This window comes from Falco naumanni, chromosome 5 (genome assembly GCF_017639655.2).
Source record: "Falco naumanni isolate bFalNau1 chromosome 5, bFalNau1.pat, whole genome shotgun sequence".
Lineage (NCBI taxonomy): Eukaryota > Metazoa > Chordata > Aves > Falconiformes > Falconidae > Falco > Falco naumanni.
Window position 1 is genome coordinate 77,031,228 of NC_054058.1, and position 25,747 is coordinate 77,056,974.

At 45.6% G+C, this 25,747-nt stretch overlaps 1 long non-coding RNA gene across 1 annotated transcript in view; it reads right to left on the minus strand.

Annotated features, from left to right (window-relative positions):
* Positions 1-25,747, minus strand: part of LOC121088239 — a 65,148-nt gene that overhangs the window by 5,123 nt on the left and 34,278 nt on the right. The gene's annotated exons all lie outside the window — the stretch shown is intronic.

Here is a 25,747-nt window from a genome sequence, read left to right on the forward strand (position 1 = left end):
CCTCTCAAACCTGACTATATATATATATATATATATATATATATATATATACACACACATATATAGGCGACAAGATAAAGTTCCTGATCACTTTTTTTTTTTTTATAAAACTTAGTTTATAGTAAGAGAAAAGTGTAAATTATTTAGGAATTAATTATAGTTAAATAGAGAACTGCTGGGTTTGTAGGATGCTGAAGTCCTGTTCATTTTTATAGGCAATGCCTTTCAGTTATTCCTAAATATCTCAAGTGGACACAGTAAAGCTCAGGAACTGATTCCCCCTAATTTCACTACATGAAGTTACACTGGAGCTGTCAGGGGCTGTCACAGATGTGCATCATCCCAGAGCTTGCACCAACAAGAGGTAAGTACTTTCTTGTCAAATAGACGCTGGATTTGCCTCCGTGATGCTGATGCAGTGGTATCTGTGTTTGGTGATGAACTAGAAATGATTGTGACCAGGGTCTAATTATTCCCAAACTCCCAGGCAAATCTGCTATATTTTGATAACAGATCAGCTTCCCTCACACCATCCAGCTTCCCCTCTTCTAAGTAGGAAAAGGTAATGCTGGGCCCAGCAGCTTTCTGTCCATTTTCACTCTAGTCTGATGTCCTTCAAACATTTAAAAGTTTTAGTAGTTTCAGCTGATATTCTGAGGATTTGAAATGCAGTAAGAACTAGAAAAATTAAATTTAAAAAAAGAAAGAAAACAAAAAAAACAAAAACAAAAACAAACAAACAAACAAAAAAAACCCCACCACAACACCACATTTGTCCTGACTAGTTTATACATTGGAAAGCCAGCCATATGCTGAGTAGCTTCTCAGGCAGTGCCAGAAAGCAACACAGGTTTTTTCCCCATGTGCTAAACTCTAGTGGTTTACACATTTCTCCTTTCCAAGGAGCTCTGTGCAGAAGGGAGCATCCTTGCCTGCTGTTGGAGTAGCATGCAGTACCTGCATGCATTGCAGCCATTCCACCTTGATCTGTGATCCTCATTGGCTTACATTAATATTTTGAGAACAGACTTTCATGGAAGACTCAAAATTCTGCAGAAAGTAGAATATGTACTTTAAAAATTCATGCTCTACCCTTTATATCAAACAACGTTAGTCCCATGCTGCCAAATACAAAAAGCCAAGGCTTGCAGTGATCAGATACTGCCGTGACACTTTCTATTACCCATCTGCCTCTCTTAAATTTTTGCTTTGTGTTACTTCATACTGCCTTCTGAAATGCCTTTTGCATTTTAAAAAGTAAACTGCTGTATCCTTCCCTTCTTTCAGATAGTCTTGTAACACCGCTGTGGGCAGTTACATAGCTTTTCCACTTCACAAGGTGACGAGGGAAGTATTGCCTGTGCAAGAGACAAATTTCTGGGGAATAAAGTGTGAGCAGGCACACTGTGCTCACCAGCTCCCCGGAGGAGTTGTGGCCCCTAATGGCCTCCGAGACACTAAAAAGCTCCCCTCCTTTTGAAGCGGTTCCAAAAATTGCTGCAAAACATTTCCCAAGACCACTGGTGTAAGACCAGCCTCCAAGTTTGAACATCAGCTCAGTCACCTGGGAAAACAGCCTGGAAGGAAAGATGCTCCAAAAAGCTAGGAGCTGGGGCTGAATTTACCTCCACAAACTGGTTTCAAATTAGCGTAACAATATGGATTATTACTCCTGGTTTTGTCAAGCACAAGTTAGCTTTATATTAACCCAATATAGCTGTAAGAATTGTTAATAAGGAAAATGAATTATGTATTCATAATTGTTAATAATAATTTTTAATCTATTACCTTGCTTTTTCTTAGGGAAAAAACTGAAATAAAGATTGCCAAAATCCTATATGCTAGACTGATGTCTCTTCGTGGGATTGTTTTTTTTTAAACATGTAGTAATCCTATCAGTTTAACTCCAGAAGATGCTCTGGAATGTCAGTTACATTACCAGTTATACAGACTTAGGATCTGGCCTTTGGGTTTTAACACAGAAAGGTGTAAGTTTGGCTCTGCCGTAGAGAAGATCAGGCACCTCATTACTTTGACGATTCTCAAACATGGCCTTCTTGCAATGTACCAGGTAAAGCACTGGGATGTCAGCACAAATATTAGGCTTACAGGCATGCAATTAGCACCTTGATTCTCCTTTATCTGGCTTTATGCCAACACACTGCAAAATTAGTAATGAGCTAGGTGAGAGTCCTCTCTGTTTGCTTCATTTTTTTTTCCATTAATAAAATGAAATTAGTTGTAGTGCCACTGGAATATTCTGAGGCTCAATTAAGCACTTGCTGTATTTGTTGAGTTTCTCAAATGGCAATTGAAAATAATGTAAAATGTTACATGCTTCAGGCAATGAGCTGAGGTGGTCGGTGGCATCAAACCAAGGAAGTTTTCTGGAAGAGCTTTTAGGCTATCAGCTGCTATATCTGGCATCAAGGAAGGAGCTGGTTTAGTCAGTATAGCTGAATTCCGTGTATGCTTCAGAAGGATAAGGAATAAAATCATTCAGAAATTCTGAAAGAGCTTCCAGCTTAATACATGTCACTGCTGCGGGGTTTTATGTTGTGGGTTGGTTGGTTGGTTGGGTTTTTTTTGTTTTGTTTTTTTTTTAATCTGCTGTAATATAATACTAAATTCCCCATTTACAAGTTTTGATTAATTTTGCGTTAAGTAACGTGAAAATTCTTCAGCCACAAGATACCGTGGGGATGCTGAGCGCAATGGCGGGGTTTCGGTGGAGCAGCACCGGGCAGCGATGGCTATTGAGTATAGCTGTGCTGCCACCTAACGGCCAGCGCTGCGGGAGGGGGCTCCGCGGGGCTCCCCGGAGGGCGGCTTTGCCTTTGTATTCCCAGAGATGAAGGTAACAGGACCAGCGGACACGTAACCTCCTGTGCCTCCCAGGAGCAGGGCAAAAACCAAGAGGCAAAACCGACAGTGCATTAACCCGCACTGGACAACTATCAAACTTGAGAATTTCTACACTTATATTTGAATTTCTAAAGACTGAAGAGAACATTAGCTTCATCTCTGTACATGTGGATGAGAACTTTGCCTAATGTTTTAAAAGCGTTTTCCAGAGCTGTACAGCCCAGTGCTTCCCAGGGACAGGTTCCTGCATTTCCCAGATAGGACAGACGCTAATTCCCTACCCTCACAAGGAGCACGTGGGTGATGATGACATTGTCTTCCCTCTTGGCGTATGACTAGTTCAGACTTGCAGTGATGGTATATACAGCTTCTCCCTCATTTCACTGTAGTCGCATCACTTTATTAAAGAATATTTAGCAGCCTTCTACTTTTTCCAGTTTGTGGATCCCACACAAATTTTTGAGATCCCTTCCCAGATTTCATATACACACATGACCCTACAGAATATGGAACTTATTTTCAACAAGTGATCTTTTGTAGATCTCCTAAAAGCCACCTGCGCATCCTCAGACTGAAAATCATTGTTCCAGAAACACATCTTCTTCTGGGACCCAGTGCATTCCTATACCCCCTTTCCCAAAAGCTGTTAATACCCACTGTTTGCTTCCCTTCCCTCCTTTTCTCCCTGTTTTTCCCTACTCAGATGTTCTGTCCAGTCCATTGAATCCCTTACCCAGAAAACATGATGCTTAAAGCTGGTTTGAGGGAAAGGGATGGTCTACAGTGATTATACAGCTTAACATGAAGTAACCGGCAGGACGACTTTCCATCACCTGAAAAGGCTGGGGGATGCTTTCATGATGGCTAGCTTCTTAGCTAGAAATAAATAATCTGTTGATCATATCTGAAAATCTAAATCCTGCAGAGCAGAATAATTTGGACACAGAGCCCCACTCCCCAAGGAACATGATGACTCAGCAGGGTGCAGACCACCTCTGAGAAACAGACAGGACACCAAAACTACAGAAATAGTGCAGGGGTTGAGCCCACCCACAGAGCAATGTGAATTGTAGGAAGACATAGCAGAAAAGAGGAATCAGGACCGGGAGAGCTGAACGCGAGCCCTGAAGAAGAGAGTCCCCTATTGCCATGCTAAAGAGTCCTTCCTAAATCCCACAGCCTTTAAGATCCACTCTCACCTCCAGCATAAACTGGGCAGGAGGGCCTGTATCAAGGCCCTAAGTGGTGTTTGAGAGCATGAAATGGAGGGATGGAAGAGCACAAGTAGCAAGCATCAGAAAGAATGGAAAAGTTAGGTAGCTTAAGTCAAACCCCTGTACCAGAAGATAAGCATAACCAGCCAGCATTCCTCCAAATTGCTCCTGTTGGAAGACCAGAGGTTAATGAGGCTACTGAAAAAAACGACTCTGAGACAATACTCAACGTAGCACTGGTGAGCTATGGTCATGCAATAGGAGAGTCATGACCATCTTCAAAGGTGACAGAACAGGGAAAATTGATGGTCCCTGAAGGAACAGGATATCAGATTTAGGCCATCCTAGATAGCGTCTGCTCTGAGCATACTAAAATCTGATGAGATTATGGATTACTGGGTTGAAGGCTCTGAGCAGCTAAAGCCCCTAATCCAAGAGAAAGAAGCAGGGACTCTAGAAGCCATTAATACATTAGCCATGAGCAAAAGTGTTCTGTGAAGGTGCAGCGAGACCGCCAGGCTGTGGCAAGCACATCAGCAGCAATGAGTCCTTCTTCCCACAATGCCGAAGAGACATTCCCAGGCCCCTACCACTCCCTGGTAACACCAAGGGAGTGTCTGGGGAATAGGAACTGGTGGCGGAACCATCCTGCTTGGGCACTGCCTGAGGAAGGAAAAGGCTGGGCATGTGGCAATGCCCAGAGAAGCAAACTGGAAAAAGTCCAAAGCCAACACTGGCATTTGGACAGGGTTTCTAGCAGAGAAGCTCCCAAAATGAAAAGAAGAGTACGACCACACACATCTGTCCCATGCATTTCACACCAAAGCATCTAATGTCTTCTCAGAGGCCTTAGATAACAGGTCTCCAAAATGAGTTTGTAAAAGAAAATGACATTGCATCTATTTAAGCCAACTGCGTGACCCTGCCTGCTGCTTTTGTAAGACAGGAGCCACTGCTCCGCGCTGGGCTCCAAGGAACTACCACGCCAGGCAATATTCTGTTTGCCAGTTAATTGTCTTTGGACTGTGCTCCTGTTCCAACACGGAGGCCACATCTCCAGCTGTCACCTTACCAAATAAAACATGCCCTTATATTTCTTCCCCTCTTTGCTGCTTCTCTACCCTTACAGGCTCCTCCAAAGTAGAAGAGCAAAATACTAATATCTGTACTCGGCACTCATGAAAACCTCACAAACACAGCCTGGTTTACTGCTTTTCAGTGGCATGGGGTTTTCTCCTTTTTACAAGAATTACGGAGGGATGAAGAGGCTGGGATAAGCTTTTACAGACTGGAAAATCCATGGAAAAATCTTAAAATCTGATATCCATGCCTGAGAGGCCTGGAGTCACAGCATCGCAGGGACACTCGGAGGGGCCTTGGGAAGCCTCTAGTCCAACCTCCTCCTGCTCCTCAGGGACAGGGCTCTACCTAGGCTTATAAACATCAGTGGTGAAGAGCACACGGTATTTCTGGGCAACCTGCTACAGTGCTTAATTAGCCTCATGAATGAGTCAATATTTAAGTACCAACCAGGAGACACTGATAAGTGGTATCAGAGCAGCTGCTAGGTGTGCGGCCCCACTCTCAAGGGAAACCATTCCACTCTTCTTACAGTACATTTTTAACTCCTAGGCAGTCAGATTTTAATATATTTATAGTGCTAACTTGTCGTTGGTACTGAATTATATTCTTGCTGTAGTTGGAATGGAAATATTTCACCTAAGCTTGTTCATCTTACCTGTAAGAGCTAAACCCAGAAAGTTTTATTACTGTGTTGAGAAGTAATAAACGCACACAGACCAAAAAAGAAATTAGTGGTCTGTAGCCCTCACACTTGTAGCTGTGTTTGCTGCAGAATTCCCCAGCCAGGAAAAGTCAGGTTGAACTAACATGTGACGACAAGACCCGTGCCTGCAGCCCAGGCAGTAAATTAAACTCTGCCAGCATGCAGTACCTCAGTTTCATGTTGTATAAAAATACCAGGTTTTATGAAAACTATTTTTCAGCAGTAGATAGGAAGATTTGCAACAAGTTATCAATGAAAACTGAAGCACATTGTTATGCAAAGCTGCTGTTGAAATCCAGAAGGATGTGAAAGAAGCCAAGCACAAATTCCTTGTGCTTCGATCCAGCTTGGTGGATGTAGGTGCACACAAGCTGGTGTGGTGATGTAGAAGATCAGTGTAACAGTCAGCGGTGTCTGTTTCCAGACCATGAATTCTGTTCACCTAGGACTTCTCTGCTGGTGGAATAAATCCTTCCAGACACAGGGAAAGCACTCAAAATCCGGAGACATCTCTGTGAGTGTTACACCATCATGGCCCCTGTTTCTTCCTGGGCTTAAGCCATCTTTTCAAGGTAATAAGTTTTCCTTCCCGTTTCTCTGATTTTCTTGTCCCCTTATCTCCCTTCTACTTTCTTAGCAAGAATATTGCCAGTTATCCTATTTTTTTAATTGACTTTCTGATAACTGACATTATTCTGAAAGCCCAAATAATTTACTCTGGACTTCTCAATAAAAAGGTAAGGATGTATTATGTTTGTTTTGTTGCTTATGTAGTTTTTGTTGGTTTTTTTTTTTTTTTTTTCCATTTTTAAAGTGACTTCTGAGCATGCACAGTCATGCTGAAAAGCAGGAAGACATGCATATCACGTATTCTGAAGGTTTCTAAGCCAGAAGGCAAACAAAAAGAACTCAAAGCTCAACAGTACTTAAGCCTCATTATTTTTAAGCCAAACCTGTGCTACTTTGTAGCCTGATTCACTATATTTTAATGCCAAGTACTGCAGTAACCAGCTAAAAAGCGCACTTTTCCTGGGGTGTGGAAAGGAACATGTCAGCCAGATGTCGTCCCAGGCCAGAAAACAAATTAGCATGCAGCAACGAAAACAAGCTCCCGGTCTGAGCCGCCTGATGCGGTGGCTGCTGGGCATTGTGCCAGGAAACAACCGCCTGAAGCAGACGTTTTCCCAGTTGTTGCTCCTGTTCCCTCCTTTTTCAGCATATTTCTACGTTAGGATTTTACAGATGAGGCTTCTGACCCGCAATCCAGCACTCAACTTGTCTTTCCTTTGTCTTCTCCTCCCCTCCAGATGCCAGATGGTTCGTATCAACAAGAGACTTTTTTAAGCAAAGGAATTTATTGAATACAACAGGAAGCAAAGTGAAACTTTACAGACTGAATGATCATTCCAAAAGGTCAAGGGAGGAGAAGTATTTATGAAGACAGAGTAGACCAGAGCCCCCGTACAGTCCAGACCAAGATTAATTGCTTGCAGATTGTAGTAGCTAGATGAGCAGCCCAATACCTCCAAGCCCCCAGAGCCAGTCAATGTCAAGTGAAGGCCCATTCAAAGACAAAGATCTGGGGGTTATCACAGAAGGATGGGACAGTGAATCAATAGGGCTTGAGCATCAGGACCCAGGAATTCACCTCCTGAGTTAAGGAGCAGATAAGTTAATAGAAAAAAGTATTTACTTACTATGCGACAGCTGTGAAAGATCAGTATGATCCTTTTCTTGTGACCGCTTGGTAATTTTAACTAGGAGAAAATTAGCAGATGCATTACTCAAATCGGGTGCAATTTCTCTCTCCCCGTAGGCCCAGCCATGTGGTCTTGGTGGTCCTGGTTCTTTCTTGTTGCATGCAGGGATTAGCCCACGCTGTGGCCAGGCCAGCTCCATCAGAACTACCAGTTGTCCCAGTATCCTGGTTATGCTGTCTTTACCAGACAGAAGCAGAGGAATTTGTCCACTGGCCTCAGGTCTTGTGCAGCTTCATCTAAGCATGAGCCCCACCAATAATTTTGCCTGAGCTGCCCAACATGCTAAAATCACAGACAAATCACTGAGAACGCGGTGTCATGGTCGGAGTATGTCAATCTAAGCAGATGCTACTGCCAAGAGGAGCAGTCCTGCCCTCCCCTGCCTGCTCCCATCACCTCTCCTGTGTCAGCACTAGTACTTGTGTATCTCCACAGTAAGCTGCACCACTGAGCTGGTTCAACCCACGCTACGGCCACATGATTACCAGTGCCAAAATGCATCGGGGAGCACCAATATGGGGACTGAAAGGGAAGCCCGCAGTAGATGGACATATTTTGTTCAAGAAACCTACATCACAACTGTGTGTGCAATCTGGTGCATCCTGATCCCATTGATGACACTTACTTACTGTGCATAGTCTGAACAACCCACCCAGCACTTGCACGGGAGGTCCAAAGCACCCCAGGTATATCAGACTTGAAGGACACATGTTGTGAAGTCCATCTTTGTGTGACCACTAAGACTACTTAATATGCACAGACTGCACCAGACAAGTCGGGCCATTAGGTGGGACACTGGATCTGCCTAATGCTGCGTAGACACAGCAGGATCACTCATTTATCTGTGGAAAGGGCAGTTCCACTTAAGACAACACCACCTGCATCCATACTTCTGCCTGCAGCTTCCCAAATTTCCCACCTCTACCTGACTCTATACTCAGGACTGTCCTGAAAGCAATGCGCTGGTGCAGCAGGTGAGTCAGACACAGATGAGGCAGCTGTAAATGGTGCCCATGAAAGGGAAGAAAGATGACTTTGACTACCGAGGTTTTCAATCCGACAACAAAGCCTTCCACACACTTGGAAGCTGAAGCTATTCAGATAGAGAAGTACGACAAAAATGTGTAAGTAGGAGGGTCATCCATTATTAGTACATGGCAAGCTGCCTCCGTTTCAAGGTTTGAATCAAGATCTTCAGCAAAGCAACGTTCGGCCTTGGCTGAGGCATTTCTGAGCACAATGGTATGTGTATAGAGACTGTGTATCGCTGCACGTAAATCCCAGGCAGCCCTGACAGACAGGCTTTAGCAGATCTTCCTGCTGTTGTTCAAGGAAGACTTGCCCCTATCTCTTCCCTCTGCCTCGCTGCCAGGGGCTGCTGAGCCCACCACGGGGCTCACAGAAGGGAGTTTGCCACTTACATATAAAAAGTCAGGTGACTGTCAAAAATTGGCAATTAGGATGAGTATACAAGCAGGACCTGGCTCAGGGACTGTCTAATGAGTCCTCTGAGAGCATTAACAGCAGAGGAGTTAGGAAGGAGAGGAAGAGTCACAGACAGAGTTAGGAGGGAGGAGAGGAGTCATAGCTCAGGAAAAGCAACTTAAACTGGACGAAGGGAACTAATCAGAGTTAATTTACCAACACCCTCCAAACAGCCCACAAAGCGGTCTGGCTTTCAGCTGACATAAGATATATTATGTGAATGTAGGATAATTAACATTATATGACTGGCAAAAAAAAAGTTATTTCCAAGTTTAATTAAATTTATATGAAAATAATCCCAGTTTTAGCTGAATCTTCCTGAGCAAAGAAAGAGTTGCAGATTCAAGGTTGATGTTTTTTGCCATGTAAAGTTATTTATGTATAGATGCTAGTGAAATTACTTAAATGTTAACAAGTCAGAAGAAGCAAAATAAGTTTAGCCGAGCGTGAAGTGCATGCACTGCACACCAAGCACCATCTTTCCCTCAATGCATTCAGTGTTCCCTCAGTTCAGTTTCCATTTTATCAATGCTTGATTGAACTCCAGGTTCACAAGAGCACGGGAGTAAGTCCCAGTGAAAGGATACTTCCCCCTTGGTTTTCTGTGTTGTGTATGAGCAGGAGCAGTGAAAACAATGGAAAGCCGAGCTGCACCCTTTCGCTCTGCACAACTTCCTCCAATTTCTCCAGAGTGAGATATGAACTGGGCTACAGCAAAACACAGGTCATGGTTAAAATGGCATCTGTTAGTTGTGCTGTGGAATTTGGAAACGGTGACATTCTCAACCCATCTGCTTCTTCAGGATAAATTACTTCGTTACCCAGGTGTATAATAAGGTGTAAAGGGGAAATTTAAGATTAATATCCTCCTTGGTTTTTACTAGTCTCACCAGGCGAACAACAGAAGTCCCATTTTAAACTAAGGAAGGAGAAGAAGCACTAAAAACTGCAGGGGAAACGGCCCAACACTGCAGAGGACTCGGGTGAAAGGCTTTCAGGGCTGCAGGCAGAGGTCTGACTGGGGAGAGGCAGAACCAGCCACTCCTCGCCACTGCCCCGGAGCGAAAGCAGACCTTCACCCACAGCAGCGCATGTGTCAGCGCGCTGCCGGCCCCGCCAGACAGACCGACCCGCTCGGATTAACCAGTTTAAACTGGGTATTTGAAATAAGCCGCAGGAACTTTCCTGGAGGGGATTAGCAAGTCCCTGCAGCGCCCGCCCTGGCCTGACAGCATATCTGAGGGCATCTCTGGCATCGCAGCTGCGACAGACAGCTGAGACGGGGTCATGTCTTCATCGGGCTTCGACCGAAAATGTGGCAGACAGGGCAGCACTGTGCGGGGAGCAGTGCCAGCCCGAGGCTTCCATTCCTGCCCCATCTGTCACTGCCCTGCCAGACGTCACCGTGCTGCTGCCGCTGGCTCTTCCCCAGCTGGCCACCACATTAACCGGAACGGGGAGCTGTGTCATGGGGCCGGGGCAGCTGCGACATCCCAGAGCTTATGTCTGCCTGCAGCCTGAGAAGTGCCTGAATCTGTTTTTACTTTAAACCAGTTTTACAGTCTGGACTGGACTGGGATTTACATGTATTTTATGTGGCCTAAACCACCCACCGTGCCTCATAGGAGATGACAGTTCCTGCCATGAGAGGTTTACAGCCTCAGAGCGACTGCAGATGCCCAAAGACCAGGGCGAAGTCTGCTCACTTCTTCCTTTCCGTGACTCTTCCCATGGCTGGCCAGATCACTTGGTGGTTTCTGTGTCCCTTCCCTGCCTTGGGGCAACGTCAGCTTCTCTGTACAGGCTGAACAGGCTTCACACGCTTTCTCCAGAGTCTGAAGCAGCTTTCTGAATCTCAGAGCTGTGCGAAGGTACAGGAGACGTCCTGCTGGCTGTTGCCACCACCCAGGATGAGGGGTGACCATCTGTGAAGCTGACCAAGTGGGAGGTGGTGGCAGCAACATCCAGAAGATTGGAGGAGGGGAGAACCTACTAGCCACCAAATCTTGCAACGTCTCTGCACAGCACACCTTGTTTTCTCAGGTTTCATGCTTGTGTCCTGCTGTCACCAAGTCTGTACAAGTCTACAAATTAGAAGCTGGGGGCTTTTTTTGGATGAATCTAAGGGAGTCAGGAACACAGCTCCCAAGAGCATCACTTTCCCAGCCCAGGACTGCACCTGCAGACCAATGACCACTCTGTGTGCACACGGAGGCACACTGCAACCTACCAACACATTGCCCCTCTGTAGCTGCCATAGGACAGGAGTAGATTAATGCACACCCAGAAAAAAAGGGCATTGAAGAAAAGGTGTGTAATAGAGGAATGTGGCACACAAAATAATCTTTGGGATCATCCAAGGAAGACAGACAGGATGGAGGGCCAGCAGCGCACGTACAGCATATTCCTTATCATCCTCTTGTGATGTTCAGCGGTTTCCAAAGGTACAAAACCAGTGCTGGGTTCAGACTATGTCTCACCAGGAACTGGCACGTTGTAAACCACAAGCTAAAAACTCACACACAACAGCCTCACCTTCTTGATAAAAACAGTGAGAGTGGTTTCTTTATATCTAATCCACCGATAAGGGAGGAGATGCATGGTCTGGGACAGCAGAGCTGGAAACTGTTTCATAGGAAGTAATATAATCCAAGTCCTATATATTTTTAACCTGTTCAGCCCTGCCCCCTCATAAAGCAGCATTTCAGCATGCAGTGCTTCTGTTAATTGAATGCCTTCTTAAATGCAAACAAGGAAAGCCACACTAAAGTCACTCAAGACTCCAGATAAGATTTGCAGCTGGTATAAATAAGTGAAATGTCACTAAGGCCAGAGGAATTGCTCTGTTCTTCCCTCTCCTGCTGCTGCAAGCTGTGAACTTGACCCTACATTTCCATAATCCTATGAGGAGCAGAGCACAGCATCAGGCATGTTGCTGCAATCCCTCCTCCCTCCCGCTTCAGCCTGCCCTTAGCGTGACGCAGGTCAAGCCCTGGCCCTTCCCCTGGGACACCGGTGTGTCAAGCGGGCTGGAGGGAAAAAGAGCCAGGGAGTGTCTGGCCTGGGCGGGAAGGGAGGCCTGCGTTCCCGTCATTTCCTCTGCGATTACTTCAAGAATTTTCAGTAAAAGTCTCTACAGGATGGGATGGGCTGTTTTGTCAGAGTGAGATTTGAGCAGACCAGTTTTCAGTGAGGTCCTTTTCACCCTGCAGCCCTTGGCCAGAGCCTGCAGACCTCACCTCCCCAAACCCAGCACAGCCTCGCCCAAATGACGGGTGCGTTGAGTCCCACTGCGGATGGCAGAAGGGACCGCTGACCCTCCCTGCAGGAGGACAGGCTTTTGCTTTCATATAAGAAACAACACTAAGACCTTGACTGCTGACAGGCAGTCCTGATGGTGTAAACATAAATCTCCAGGTCACTTACTTGACAAGGGCAAGCTTACTCCTTCATAAGCAATGAAAACATGAAGGCATTTGAAACTTTCCAACCAGACCTTTGTTTTCCCAATCCCTCTCCTTTTGGCCTCACATTTTAAGCAGAACAACAGCTTGCAAAATGAGCAGGAAACAACAGCTCCTTCCTGCTGCACAGCCCCAGCCACCCGTGCGGGGAGCTTGCCTGCTCTGGGGCAGGGTTTGGGTATCAGCCAGTGCTGACCAGCATCCCTGTCTGAATCACAGAATCCTAGAATAGTTTGGGTTGGAAGGGACCTTTAAAGGTCCTCTAATCCAACCTACTCTCACTCTCCTGTTGCTACTGATGTTGAGTAAAAGACTGAGAGACAGGTTACCTCAGCTCAATCCCAGTAATGGCAACAGAGCAGCAGCTCTATTGCAGCTGACACAGATAATGCTTTTTCATTCAATCGTTTCTAAATCCTCTACATTTCACATATCTCTTCAGATTTTCTGGGCATTTAAAATGTATGCCTGACATACGACAGCACAGAGTAGAAACAATGATCTCAGTTTGGGATATTTTTAGATAAAATCTTTCAGGGAATAACCCTAGCTTTGAAGGATGACACTACTATTAGCTTATTGTTTTTATCTGAGAGCCCCAGACATCAAATAATCTGCACTAATCCCATCTGATTGATGGTGCCCCCTACCTGAAGATGGCATTCAGAATAAAAGTTAAGTAATTCAGATAGATATTTGCATTGTGCTGATGAACAAAGATAATTTCTTGATGTTCAGACATGAGTGAGATGGATGAGAAGTTTTCAATTGGATTAGTTTCAGGTGAGCTCCTGCATCCAAGCAGGTGTGCAGAAGTAGAGTCTACCCCATAGGGAGAAGAACAGCCACGAGCAGGTTGAAACTTTATGGGTAAGAATCAGAGACCGAGGGAAGGAAGGGAACCGTGTGGCTGGTGCTCCCTGCAGGCCGCCCCACCAAGCGGAGCCACTGACGAAGCCTTCCCACCGCAGCCACAGCAGCATCGCGCTCGCAGGCTCTCGTCCTGCTGGGGGCCTTCAGCCACCCCGAATCCGCTGGAGCAGTAGCGCGGCGAGCTGCAGGCGATCCGGGAAGCGCATTAAGGATAACTTCTGAGGCCAGGTAATGGCAGCCCTACCAGAGGGGACACGATACCGCACCCGTTGGTCCCCAGCGCAAGTGAGCTGATGGTGACATCAGAGCTGGAGGCAGCCTGGGCTGCGGTGACCATGCGCTGCTGCAGTTCGCAGTCCTGAGGGATACAGGTCAGGCAAAGAGCAAAGTCAGGACCCTGAATTTTCGGGAAGCAAACTTCCAGCTAAGGAGTTAGTCAACAGGACTTCTGGGAAACTGCCCTCAGGGACAAGGGAGCAGGACAGAGCTGGCACATCTTTAAGAACGCTTCCCATATAGCGCAAGAGCTCTCCATCCCCAGGTGTCAGAAGCCAGGAAAGGAAGGCAGGAGAGCGGCATGGCAGAGCTGAGGCCTGCTGGGCAAAGGGCAGGGAGGCAATGCGCAGGCAGTGGAGGCAGGGACCGGCATCCCGGGAAGAGCACAGGGTGCCGCACAGCTGTGCAGGGATGTGGTTATGAAGGCCAAGGCGCAGCTGGAGCTGAACTTGGCGAGGGACGCAAAGAACGACAAGAAGGGCTTCTACAGGTAGGTCAGCCAGAAAAGCAAGGTCAGATGAAGCGTAGCTCCCCCGGTGAGCAAGGCTGGCAAACCGGTAACAAGGCACGAGGAGAAGGCTGAGGTACTCCACAACTTTTTGTGTCAGTCTTCACCGGCAACCTCTCTTCCCACAGCTCTCAAGTGGAGGGACCGCGAGACGGCGGCTGGGGGAGCAAAGTCCCTCCTGCTGAAAACGATCAGGTTCGTGACCACCTGAGCAACCTGAACATACCTCAGTCTACGGGACCTGACGAGATGCATCCCAGAGTCCCGAGGGAATTGGCTGATGTAGTTACCAAGTCACTCTCCGTGATATTTGAAAAGTCACGGCAGTCAGGTGAAGTCCCTGCTGACTGGAAAAAGGGAAACGTTGCACCCATTTTCAAAAGGGGTAGAAAGGAGGGCCCTGGGAACTGCCGACCTGTCAGCCTCACCCCGTGCCTGGGAAGATCATGGAGCAGATCCTTCTAGAAACTATGCTAAGGCACATGGGGGACAGGGAGGCGATTCAAGACAGCCAGCATGGCTTCACCAAGGGCAAGTCCTGCCTGACCAACCTAGTGGCCTTCTATGATGGAGTAATTGTATCTGTGGACAAGGAAAAAGCTACAGATGCCGTCCATCTGGACTTGTGTAAAGCCTTTGACACAGTTCCCCACAACATCCTTCTCTCTAAGTTGGCGAGATATGAATTAGATCGATGGACTGGTCAGCAGATGAGGAACTGGTTGGATGGTGGCATCCAGAGGGTAGTGATCAATGGCTCAATGTCCAGATGTCCCTCAGGGGTCCCTGTTGGGACTGTTGCTCTTTAGTATCTTCATCAATGACAGACAGTGGGATCAAGTGCACCCTCAGCAAGTTTGCAGATGACACCAAGCAGAGTGTTGCAGTCAACACACCTGAGGGACATGATGCCATCCAGAGGGATCTGGACAAGCTGAGGAAGTGGGCCCATGTGAACATCAAGAGGTTCAACAAGGCCACGTGTAAGGTCCTGCACCTGGGTTGGGGCAACCCCCAGTATCAGTACAGGCTGGAGGATGAAGGCATTGAGAATAGCCCTGAGGAGAAGGACCTGGGGGTGCTGGTGGATGAAAAGCTCAACATGGCCTGACAACAATGTGTGCTTACAGCTCAGAGAGCCAGCCATAGCCTGGGCTGCATCTAAAGAAGCATGGCCAGCAGGTCGAGGGAGGTGACTCAGCCCCTCTGCACTGCTCTGGTGAGAGCCCACCTGGAGTCCTGGGCACAGGAAAGACGTGGACCTATCGGAGCAGCTCCAGAGGAGGCCACAAAAATCAGAGGGATGGAACATCTCTCCTGCGAGGAAAGGCTGAGAGAGTTGGGGTTGTTCAGCCTGGAGAAGAGAAGGCTCCGGGGAGGCCTTATAGCAGCCTTCAGTACCTAAAAGGGGCTTATAAGAAAAATAGGGACAAAAAGAAGGGCCTGTAGCGATAGGACAAGGGGTAATAGTTTTAAACTAAAAGAGCGTAGATTCAGACTAGATATTGGGAAGGCTTTTTTTTATAATGAGAGTGGTGAAACAGGTTACCCAGAGAGGTGGTAGATGCCCCATCCCTGGAAACATTCATGGTCAGGTTGGATGGGGCTCTGAGCAACCTGATCTAGCTAAGGATGTCCCTGCTTATTGCAGGGGGACTGGACTAGGTGACCTTTAAAGGTCCCTTCCAACCCAAAATGTTCTCTCATTCTAGGATTCCATGAGACGGAATCTGTTAGGGGAAGGGAAGGCACTGTGCAAAAGACTGACTCCATCAGAGAGCATTTGTTTGAGGAGAACTATAATAATGAAGCAAAGAAATCAGAAAGGTTCGAACTCTTTTCAAACAGAACCCACCCATCCCCAGCTTTGGAGAGGAGAACTCATACTGCAGAGGAATAGAGGTTTAGTCAGCACAAGTGAGAGAGGATGGAGGGATGACATAGAGTGGCAGGACTACAGCACAGAAGAGGTTTTTAACCTCAATACTGATCTTAGTGTGCATGTGCATCAAAGGTCCCTACTTTCTGCTCCTATGTAAAATACATAAAAACATGTCTCCTGGCTGAAAAGAGCAGAGTCAAGCCATGTCCTTCTTCTCCACGGCCTGCCTCCTGGAGTCCCATTGCTATGGTTCTACCACCTCGCTGGATGCTCCTTATCTTGGCTCTTAAAAAGCCCATGTGGGGGTGCAGTACTGGGCACTTTGTTATTTTCTGGGCTTTCCTCTGCCCAAGGGTGTCCTGTTTGTGAGGATGCCAGAACTCCTTCTCCTGTTCTGCCCATAACCAGCCACCTGAAGGGCCTGGCTTTCTGCCTGGGCAGCTGCAAAGAATTAGCCAGCTAAGGTTCAGTCACACAGGGGAAGAGTGCAGGAAAGACAAGACTTCTTTTTTTTCCATTCAGTCCACTTGAGCTTCAAGAAACTCTGGAATTAAAGCCCTAAGTGGACGTGTTGAAACTGACAGTAGGGTCAGTCCAGTCTGTGGCAATCCTGGTTTCACTGGTACAGATTTGCATCACTACAAAGGTGTCTTGAGAGGCCTTAGTGTTTATTTCTTCCCTGCATCCCATACTGGGGATGTTTTTGGTGGTTCCTATTAACTTACATATATTCCCCAAGACTTAAAATGCCTTTTTTTCCATTACAGAAGACTTTAGGTATTCTCCCAAAGGAATAACCTGTTTGCTTCAGATGGTTTTGCTCATTCTGAAGTACACCGGTTTTTCCCAATGTCAAGCTGAACAATATTTTGTGCATAGAATTTTCCTTTCTACTTCACTTTCTGGCTGTACTGGTACTCACAGATTTTAAGTATTTGTTTGGACAAAGGCATTTTAGAAAGCACATTACCCATTCATCCTCAGATCATTGGTCTTTGTAATTCACAGTGCTTCTGAGACTTGTAACAATTCAACACTGGCCTTGAAAATTTCTGGAGTGTCCAAACATTCAGAAGTTCCAGAAAAAAGCCAAATTATAAATCATTCCCCACTGAAAGGAAAGGCTTCCTTAATAATTTCTATAGGATTATTCTTAAAATCTTTCCTGGAAAGGACCTCAAAAAGTATCCCAGGCCACCACTTTCCCCAAGACAGGGTCAGCTATGCACTCCAGATATGTTAAACTCTTCGCCAGTTCCAGCAAGGATAATTATTTGCTTATGACCAAGTCAGAAAGTATTTCTCTCTAGACAAAGCAGTGGATTATTTCTTGCCCTTTTACTGATTATTTTTAGTAGTTCTCAGATTTCGTTTTCAAAGTGGACGGGAATTGGTTTGAGGTGGATGAATTATTCCTGCATACAAAGGGATTCAATTTCATGCCTGGCAGGAAGCGTTATAAACTGGAAAGGGAAACCAACTTGCCAAGCAGAGGGAAACACAAACTTTGCTTCTTCTTCCACTGTCTTCTTCAATGTTGATCAACATGGACACCTCCACCCACCTGTCAGCCGGCTAGGGCTGACGCACAAATCTGCCCCATGGTCTGTCCCCTTGCCTACCCAGCATGGCATTAATCCAGGACACTCTTGTCCTCCTCCCGAGGTCTTCCCAGGCCAGTGTTAACACCAATACAAACCTGCTCTGAGGATCATTGCTGTTATTAATACCACAGAACAAAAGCAAGGGAAGATACACCAGACAGTGGACAAGATGGGGAGAAGCGTACATCCTTGTACTACCACAGGGAATGCCTTCATAGTGTTCCCACTCCTACTTGCCATCCTCCTAGTGGCCGCATCTGCCCTGACACAAATAATTTACAAACAGACAACATAAAATGCTCTCAGCAGCCTGTTGCTTTACGGGAAATAAATAATGACATAATTGCTCAGTAATATCTCATAGAATTCATACTAATTGCTTTCACTGAAGCTCCAGGTTTCCTTATCAAGCCTGCTAGTCTGAAATAAGCGAAAGTCTATAAACCAGTAAATAATTAGCTTAGAAAATCTCCTTCTTGCATCTCCTGGTGTTCCTTTTACCCACAGCAGGGAATGGTTGAGCGGGAACTCAAGGGATTTCTGCCAAGAACTTGTTTGTGCCTCCTCGATGCCCACTTTACATCAATTCAACAGGATTAACATCAAGGGAAAAATGAAGCATGTGAAAAATGCTTGACAGAGAGCAGGGGCTGGAGGCAGTGGGACACCCCGCAAGCCAAGCCGGGCTCCTGCCACAGCAGGAACGGGGGCTGCCATAGCAAGGGGGCAGTAACCAGGCCCCCAACCCCATTCCTGTGGGTAGGGTGTTTTTGTAACATCTTTGCATATTTGTGCTTCTTTGCAGGAAGGTGCCAAAGGCTGGCGCTTGGGTGGGAGCTCCCACCTGAAGGAACCACCACTCTCTGATGTGCTTCAGTCAAGTCCTGCAAGGAACCACCACAAGATGCTCTGCCTGAGAAACACCTGCCTTCTCCCACTCCCCTCTGTGGTTTAATTAAAGCATTTTAAGCAATTTCTGCTTGGCAGCTTAGCACTGCAGGAGCTCTGTCAGCTGCAAGACCTTGCCCTAGGAGTGCAGCCATTTCAGGTGTTTGCCTGGGCATCAGGGCCCACCCCTCATTTATTTTTACCAGCTCAAACATGCTTTAACCCACAAAACCTCCTTAATGAGGCTGAGCATTCTTAGCAAACCCTGCTCTTTCAAGACCATGCCGGTACCTTATCTTTCCAATCATCTTGTTTTCTGACAGGGCAGGCCCCAGTGCCTGCCTGTAAGCATGTTTGTTTACACAAGAGATGCTGGTCCTCAGCAGACTTCTCAGTCTTGCCTTGAAACAGCCACTGCAATGGTACAGCTGAGGGAGGCAGACGGGCGTTTTGCCCCTGGCAAACAGTTCATGTGCTTAAGGAGGCTGTGCAGCCACAGGTACTGCCATCTTTCCCATTCTGCCAGCCCGTGTGGGTCAGTAGTGATGGGTTTATCAAGCTGGTAGCCACCCCGCTGCCTGCCAGTAACACAGAGATACGCCTGACGAGTGGTTTTCATCAGTCGTCGGCATCCGACTTACAGTAGATGGAAACAGGACAGCAAGTCTCTACGCGAGGTCCTGCTCCTGGCAGAGAGGTTTCCCTTCCCTCCCAGAAGCTGATCTGCAGCAGGGGCCTCCTGCAGCAACCCAGCACCACAGGGCAACACCAATGCATTTGGGTGTTGGGACGACTCCTGCAATGGTTACCCTGCTTCTTCACACCTCTTCTACTGCTGTCGCACTATGCTGAAGTACCTGAGACCCAGAGAGTTATCTGGGCAGGAGACTGGTCCTGTGCAGCTGCAGAGCATCCATGTACTCCAAGGAGATCTGAATCCCCTGGGGCAGGAGGAAAGCCAAAGCAGCTGCAACACCTGTCCCTCTGAGGTTTCACCCACACTCCACAGCTCCATGTATGCAAATTAAAATTAACTTATTAAAGTAAATTAAACTTGTTGAGGCCATTCTCTGCCAGACAACAGCCCACGCTCTTACTATTGTAGTCTCAGCCCCCAAAGCAGTGTGGCTTCACCCAGGCTGCCCACTGGGAAGGGGACCTGGCACATGCCAATTCCCAGATCTCACCCCAGCCTCATTTGGGAGACCATCTTTGCCTCAGGCTAAAACCAGGCTAGGAACCACTGTGCTGGTATAGCCAGCTTAGCTCCTCTCCACAAGAAAGCTCCCTGATACTGTTTAGTTTGACACAGGACATTTGTCCACCCAAATTTACCTCCCTACTGGACTGTGAAGCCTACAGAGATGAGGTTTGACCCTGAATTCAGTGGGAGGTGACCCTGTTAGTTCACTGTTCTTAACACAGAGAAAACATTCCTGTGGAGATACGTTATTTGTGAATTTCTCAGATCAACCTGGGTCTTAAAAAATCCAATTTCATCAATTAGCGTGACCAAACTTCCCCTCCTGTAAGATACCTCTTTATATATGAAACAGCCCACCTGGCTTTCTCCACGTTTGGGACAAAAGAGGTTTGCAGCTGACCTATAAAGTATGTTATTAACTTACACCTTGTTTTGTTTCTCCAGAAACCAGCCCCTAGGAACACAGACCAGCCACCGCAGAACAGTGGCCCATGGTACCCTGTGCTCCCTCTGGGCTCTGCTCTGTCCCATGGGTAGCTCTCCACACATGTGACTTTGCTTTCAAAAGAAGAAGCATCAACACCACAGAAAGCAGTTACCCATTAGGAAAGGCTGTTTATAATTGAGGCATGATTAATCCTTTGAAATAAGTTACAAATGTTGGTTGATGGGTCTTCTAGCACAACCCTCTATTTCTATTTCACTTCAAATGGTAGCATGTATGTTGAAAGCACTGAATACTGAGAAACAGAAATACTTAAGCTTAACAATGGGTTGAATTATTAAATACATTGTTAGTTATTTAATCAGTTACTATAAATTTTAGAAGTGCTTTAAACCCCTGAAATTTAAAAACTAGCTAAAGAATGTAAGAAGGGCTGAGTCTTCACTGTCTTTCGCACACTGTACTTTTAATAGCAAAAGGAGCTGCCGTATCAGTATCAAACATCCTTTCTGTACACTACCAGTTGCAAAGGTATAAAGATGAAGGGAATTAAGGTCACCAAAAGAGCACATTTTCCCTTGTCTCCACACAGCTTCCTGCCCTGTGTGCTAACTGCGCTTTGCATAGGGCTGAGACACTTCGCTGAAAACTTCTGAGGGAATTTATTTTAATAAACAAGTTCCATTTTTAATAAGGATGCTAAGATGTTTGTTAAATGTTGTGGGCAGGCAAACTGATGGCATGAAATCTGAGAAAATATATGTATAAATCAAATACCCCCTGGTATTACAGAGCCGGGAGAGGAGCGATTTTCAGTAGGATTTGGGCAAATCCCCCAATTATTAAAAAAAGCACCAAATGACTAACACTGACTCACTGTCTTGGCATGATGTAGGTAGGTTTCCTACTGTTATTTATAGTTGTGTTGTGTTCTGGTCTGGTTATGACATGCTGTCAGTAGAGAAATGGTTTGAAATATGTTAGCCTGGGGTCCAATAGTTCTTTTGTACCATTCTGTGTCCTACAAAATAGGTTGGGTTTTTTTTTTAACTTCCTCCCATAACTCAACATTCAGCCACCCGTTTTCCTCCTGCAGCCCCACATAATCCCCACAGTTCCTATAACTTGGCTTGCTCGCACTAGTGGCGTTCAATTTACAGGTTTCTTTCCCTGTTAGCTGTCAGGTCCTGTCTCATCCTGGCTACTTGCCCCAGGGAGGGCCTCTTTCTTATCCCTGCCAGGAACAGGAACCCTTGCAAAGCACAGAGGTTGTCCTGTTTTGTCTTGCCAATCCGCAACCCAAACCCCAAGTTTCAGGACAGTTTGTTTGGAAAGAACACACTTTAGCCTGCATTTATAAAAGTGGTCAAGTACTTCAGGAGCCATTTTTTAAATGAATTATGTGCTTAACATGGTTTCTAAGATCATCCAACATAAAAGAGCAGCTGTTTTGGCATTATAGGATGTCCAAAGTGCATAAGGAGACTTAATAAAGAGCAATGGTATGTTTTGCTTCATCTTAAAGAGCATAGTAAGGTGTTTATATGAGAATGAATTAGTTGGCTAAACCAGAGATAAATGCAGGGAATTATATGTTAAAGTACATTATACAGAGAACAACTATGCTTCAGAGCCCAGTCCCCCACTAAATGCTCAGAGGCAGAATTCAAGCTTATTTCGTATTTTTCCTCTAAGAGGCTTCTTAAACATTCTTCTGAAACAGCTGATACCGGCTGTTCTAAAAACAAGTTACTGCAATTCTATGTGTTGGGTTGGATTTTAATCTCTGTTTGAGATTACAAGAACTCATGTGAAGTGATTGCACCAGTCTTGATTCAATATTTAAGGCAAGTAATATTCTAGATAAAAAGGCAGGAAGGACAGCCTGTGTTCTGTCAAAAAGAGTGGTGGACTACAGCATCAGGGGATATCCTCCTGCTAGGTACAGATGCCAAATACAGATGTGGAAACCTTGTGTTTTTATTTTCACAAAACCCATGTTGCCCTAATCCACCTTTGAATTAAAAAAGGTCCATTTGCTCTACCACAGTACGGGCAAACAGGATTAATTGATTAATTGATGACTTAATGAAGCATCATGTCTTCAGATAGGTGCTTTTCTGTGTTTGGGAATCAGTTTCAAGGTCATCTAGCAACTGGTAGTGTCACATACAGAACAGAAAGAGCTCAGTCTGACAGCAGTAGATCAACCAAGAAAATGTTGATACAAGGTGATGACACACTGCCCTCCTGAATATGCAGATAAGCCTGCATCATATTTGGATATGGAAAGTGCAGTGCTGCTATCAGAACCACCTGACCCCACCGTTTTAGAAATTTAAGTGAATTAAGGTCACATAGCCTTGGAGAGGAAAGGCAAAATGTATTGACAATGAAGTACACCTGGTATATTGTGGGCAGTTTCAGCTGAGTCACTTGGACAACAGGGCAGTAAATCCCAGCACTGTGAAGAGCAATCCCACCTACCTATTTTGGAACTGTTTGTTTGCTTAGCACTTTCCACACGGAATTTAGCAGGGAAGCCCTTTCACCATTCTGCTACACAAATCTGGTGCTTGCGAGGTTTCTGCCAGTTCCCAGAACATAAACTTTAAGTCTCAATGACTACATTTATGCTATAGTTTCCTTGGGTTTTTCATGCAAGATTTTGTAACTACAGTGCTATTTAACACTGCAAATATCTGTAAGTCTTTGGGAGAAATGCAAGTCTTTACAACTTGCTGCACAGAGTCATATTACTTCTATGGTTTATAAACTTATTTCCTCTAACTCCTAGTTCCACTGCCCAGAGGGTAAAACACTAGGGTTAATTTAAACCTTTACTTTAGCTTTACTGCATGCTAACTTGTCCCATTTCAGGTCTAGCTACGTGTTGCTGGCTGATGAGTCTGGTCATAATTTAGCTCCTTATTTTACGTCTAACCTTATTAAACAAGATGTCTTGTTTACATTCCGTTGGAGAACGTTTCTCATGTAAAGCCTTTATAACTCAATTGTCTGTCAGATGAGATTCATTTGCTTCTCATCTTGGAAACAGAGCCCCCACATAAATGAGATCTACCTGGATCCTAATGAAATCATAACAAATGTTGGCATGCAGTTTCTCTTATTTTCCTTTTAATTATTTAATGTCATAGAAAAATAAGCTTTTAGGTAATTGCTTTTAGTCACAGTTGACTTGTTAGAGTAAGACAAAAAGCCTAACTATTTTTTTTTTAAGCAGACTGTTAGAAATCCAGATTTATGTCACAAAACTTGAGGTAGTTCTCTCTCACCTAGTCTTATGGTACCTGAAATGGTTTGTCTCCTCTCTCATCCAGTAGGACAGGAGAAATTTAGAGCTGTTTAATAGACTACATTTCCGTCTTTGTTGCATTTAAACTGTCCTCAAAGTCCCGTTACTGAACAGAGTGTTGTCACAGTATTATTTCAATAGGAGACAAACTACATTCACCGAGCAGCTTTGATGGAGCTCGGGCAAATTATTACCTACAATTCCTCTAAGCCTCCTCAGTTGGTCTGAAGCACAGAGACACTAAATTTTGTGATACTGTATTTCCCAGGAATCCTAAGACAAGCCCCTTGGTCTCGATAGCGCTGAATGCAGGTTAGGTGCCCACTTCACAGCTAGGCACCCCTCCTCCTGGTCTTGCAGTTCCCAGTAATCACCCTGAGCAAACAACGTACCAGAAGTCATCTTCATTCAGTCTCACGGGTCATGATTTGATGGAGCTGAAGCTGGAGCGGAGCCTACCCCAGCACATCTACAGGCTTAGACTGAGGACCTTACTCAGCAAGCGCGCCCTTCACCACACCACCGATGAGCGAGGGCAGTCACCTGCATGCAACCACTTGCGGGGTCGTGCTGTGAATCAGACCAGTGTTGGGCTTCTCTGGCTTTAAAAGACAACCCCACCCTGCCCCCCAAGTGTTCTGGTCTTCAGTGCTGTTTGTAGGGAATTGTGTTCATCCAGTACAGTGTCCCATAGCACGGAGGGAGAAAGAAGTCTGTGAGCTGGTATTGCCATCAAAGTCCCCACATCATCACATTGCAGGATGACTTCTGCTCTGCCAGATAGTTCCCTGAAGCACCCAAGGCATGAGACACTCTCTGATCCACCCCTCCACAGACAGCATGGACATCTCACTACTTGTACTTTCCCTGTACCCAAAGCTCTGGGGCTGGAACATCTAAAACATTCCAGTGTGGGAATGCTTCCTGGGGCAAGTTCAGCTTTCCTTTTGCTCCATCTGATGATATTTTAAATTGAAAGGGTTTTTCCTTCTAACCATACGGAACAGTCCAGGGTGAAAGAAGGGTGGAGAAAATGTAAGAAACAAACAACTTTTTCTCATAGGATTTCTTACTTTCATCCTACTTTAAAGTCTCCCTAATAAATAGTTCTTGTATCCAGTACCAAGATATTTCAAAAGGACAAGCTAAATTTTTTCCTTATGCAACAGTTACTGAAAAGCCTTTTTTGAATATACTTACTCAATGCATGCTGGTATCTTACCATGTGCATAAATCAGATATTCCTCAAGGTGTACGTGTCAGAGCCAAGAAGAAGGAGCGTACCTTTGGTCGCACAGCTAGCACATCACGTTGAGTTTTGTGCCTCACACTGAAGCTGCTGACATGTTGAAAGTATTACTGTAAGAGAGGTCAGGCCTGGGAAGTAAAGCAGCATCCTAAGGGTATGTGGGATCAGACCCCTGCTTTTCTATACCAACATACAAGTTTGAATGAATCCAAGCAGAATAGTTCAAAGGTTTATTAGATCAGAGCAGTCTGTCAGGTGAACTTGGCTAAGATACTTCCATTGCTGCAGTTAACCCCATCATGGAAGGAAGAGGTTAATTTACCACCTGGTTTGCTTGGACATAAAACTAATCCCAAAAGATCTCTTTCTTCTGGGTTGGGGAGGGGCTAACAAATTAAGACGTGAACTTGCACATCTGGCTGCACAGTGGGATGCTTTAATGACTCTGCTTCTCCCCCTTCTATGCAGGAGTGTTCACAATGCCAGCACATGGACCCACAACCTCCATGTGTCACCACGTTTATCTTGTTCAGGAGATTGGAAAGCTGACAGCAAATAAAGCAGATACTCCAGATGCTCAATAATTTCCTGTTTCACATGTAAAGTCAGCTCCCAGGTGCAGACTGCTTCTCCTACATAACGCTTGCCAGCCGGGCTCCTGCAAGAAGGTACCTCTTGGGATGGGGCCTTTTATTTTTCTCTTTAGCCTGCTGCCATATGTAATCAGAGGACTTCTAGGAACACTAGCCATTTCAAACCAGGCTTAAAACTAGTTTGTACTGCCAGAATTGGGCAAAACTTGTCTATAGGAGTTAAGGATGTGGCCTCAGTACCTGCAAGTAACTGAGCCATTCTCTGCAACAACTGATTTCTCCAGCCAGATTACCCTTAAATAAAATAAGAAGCTGAGGGATAATGTCCGATAGTA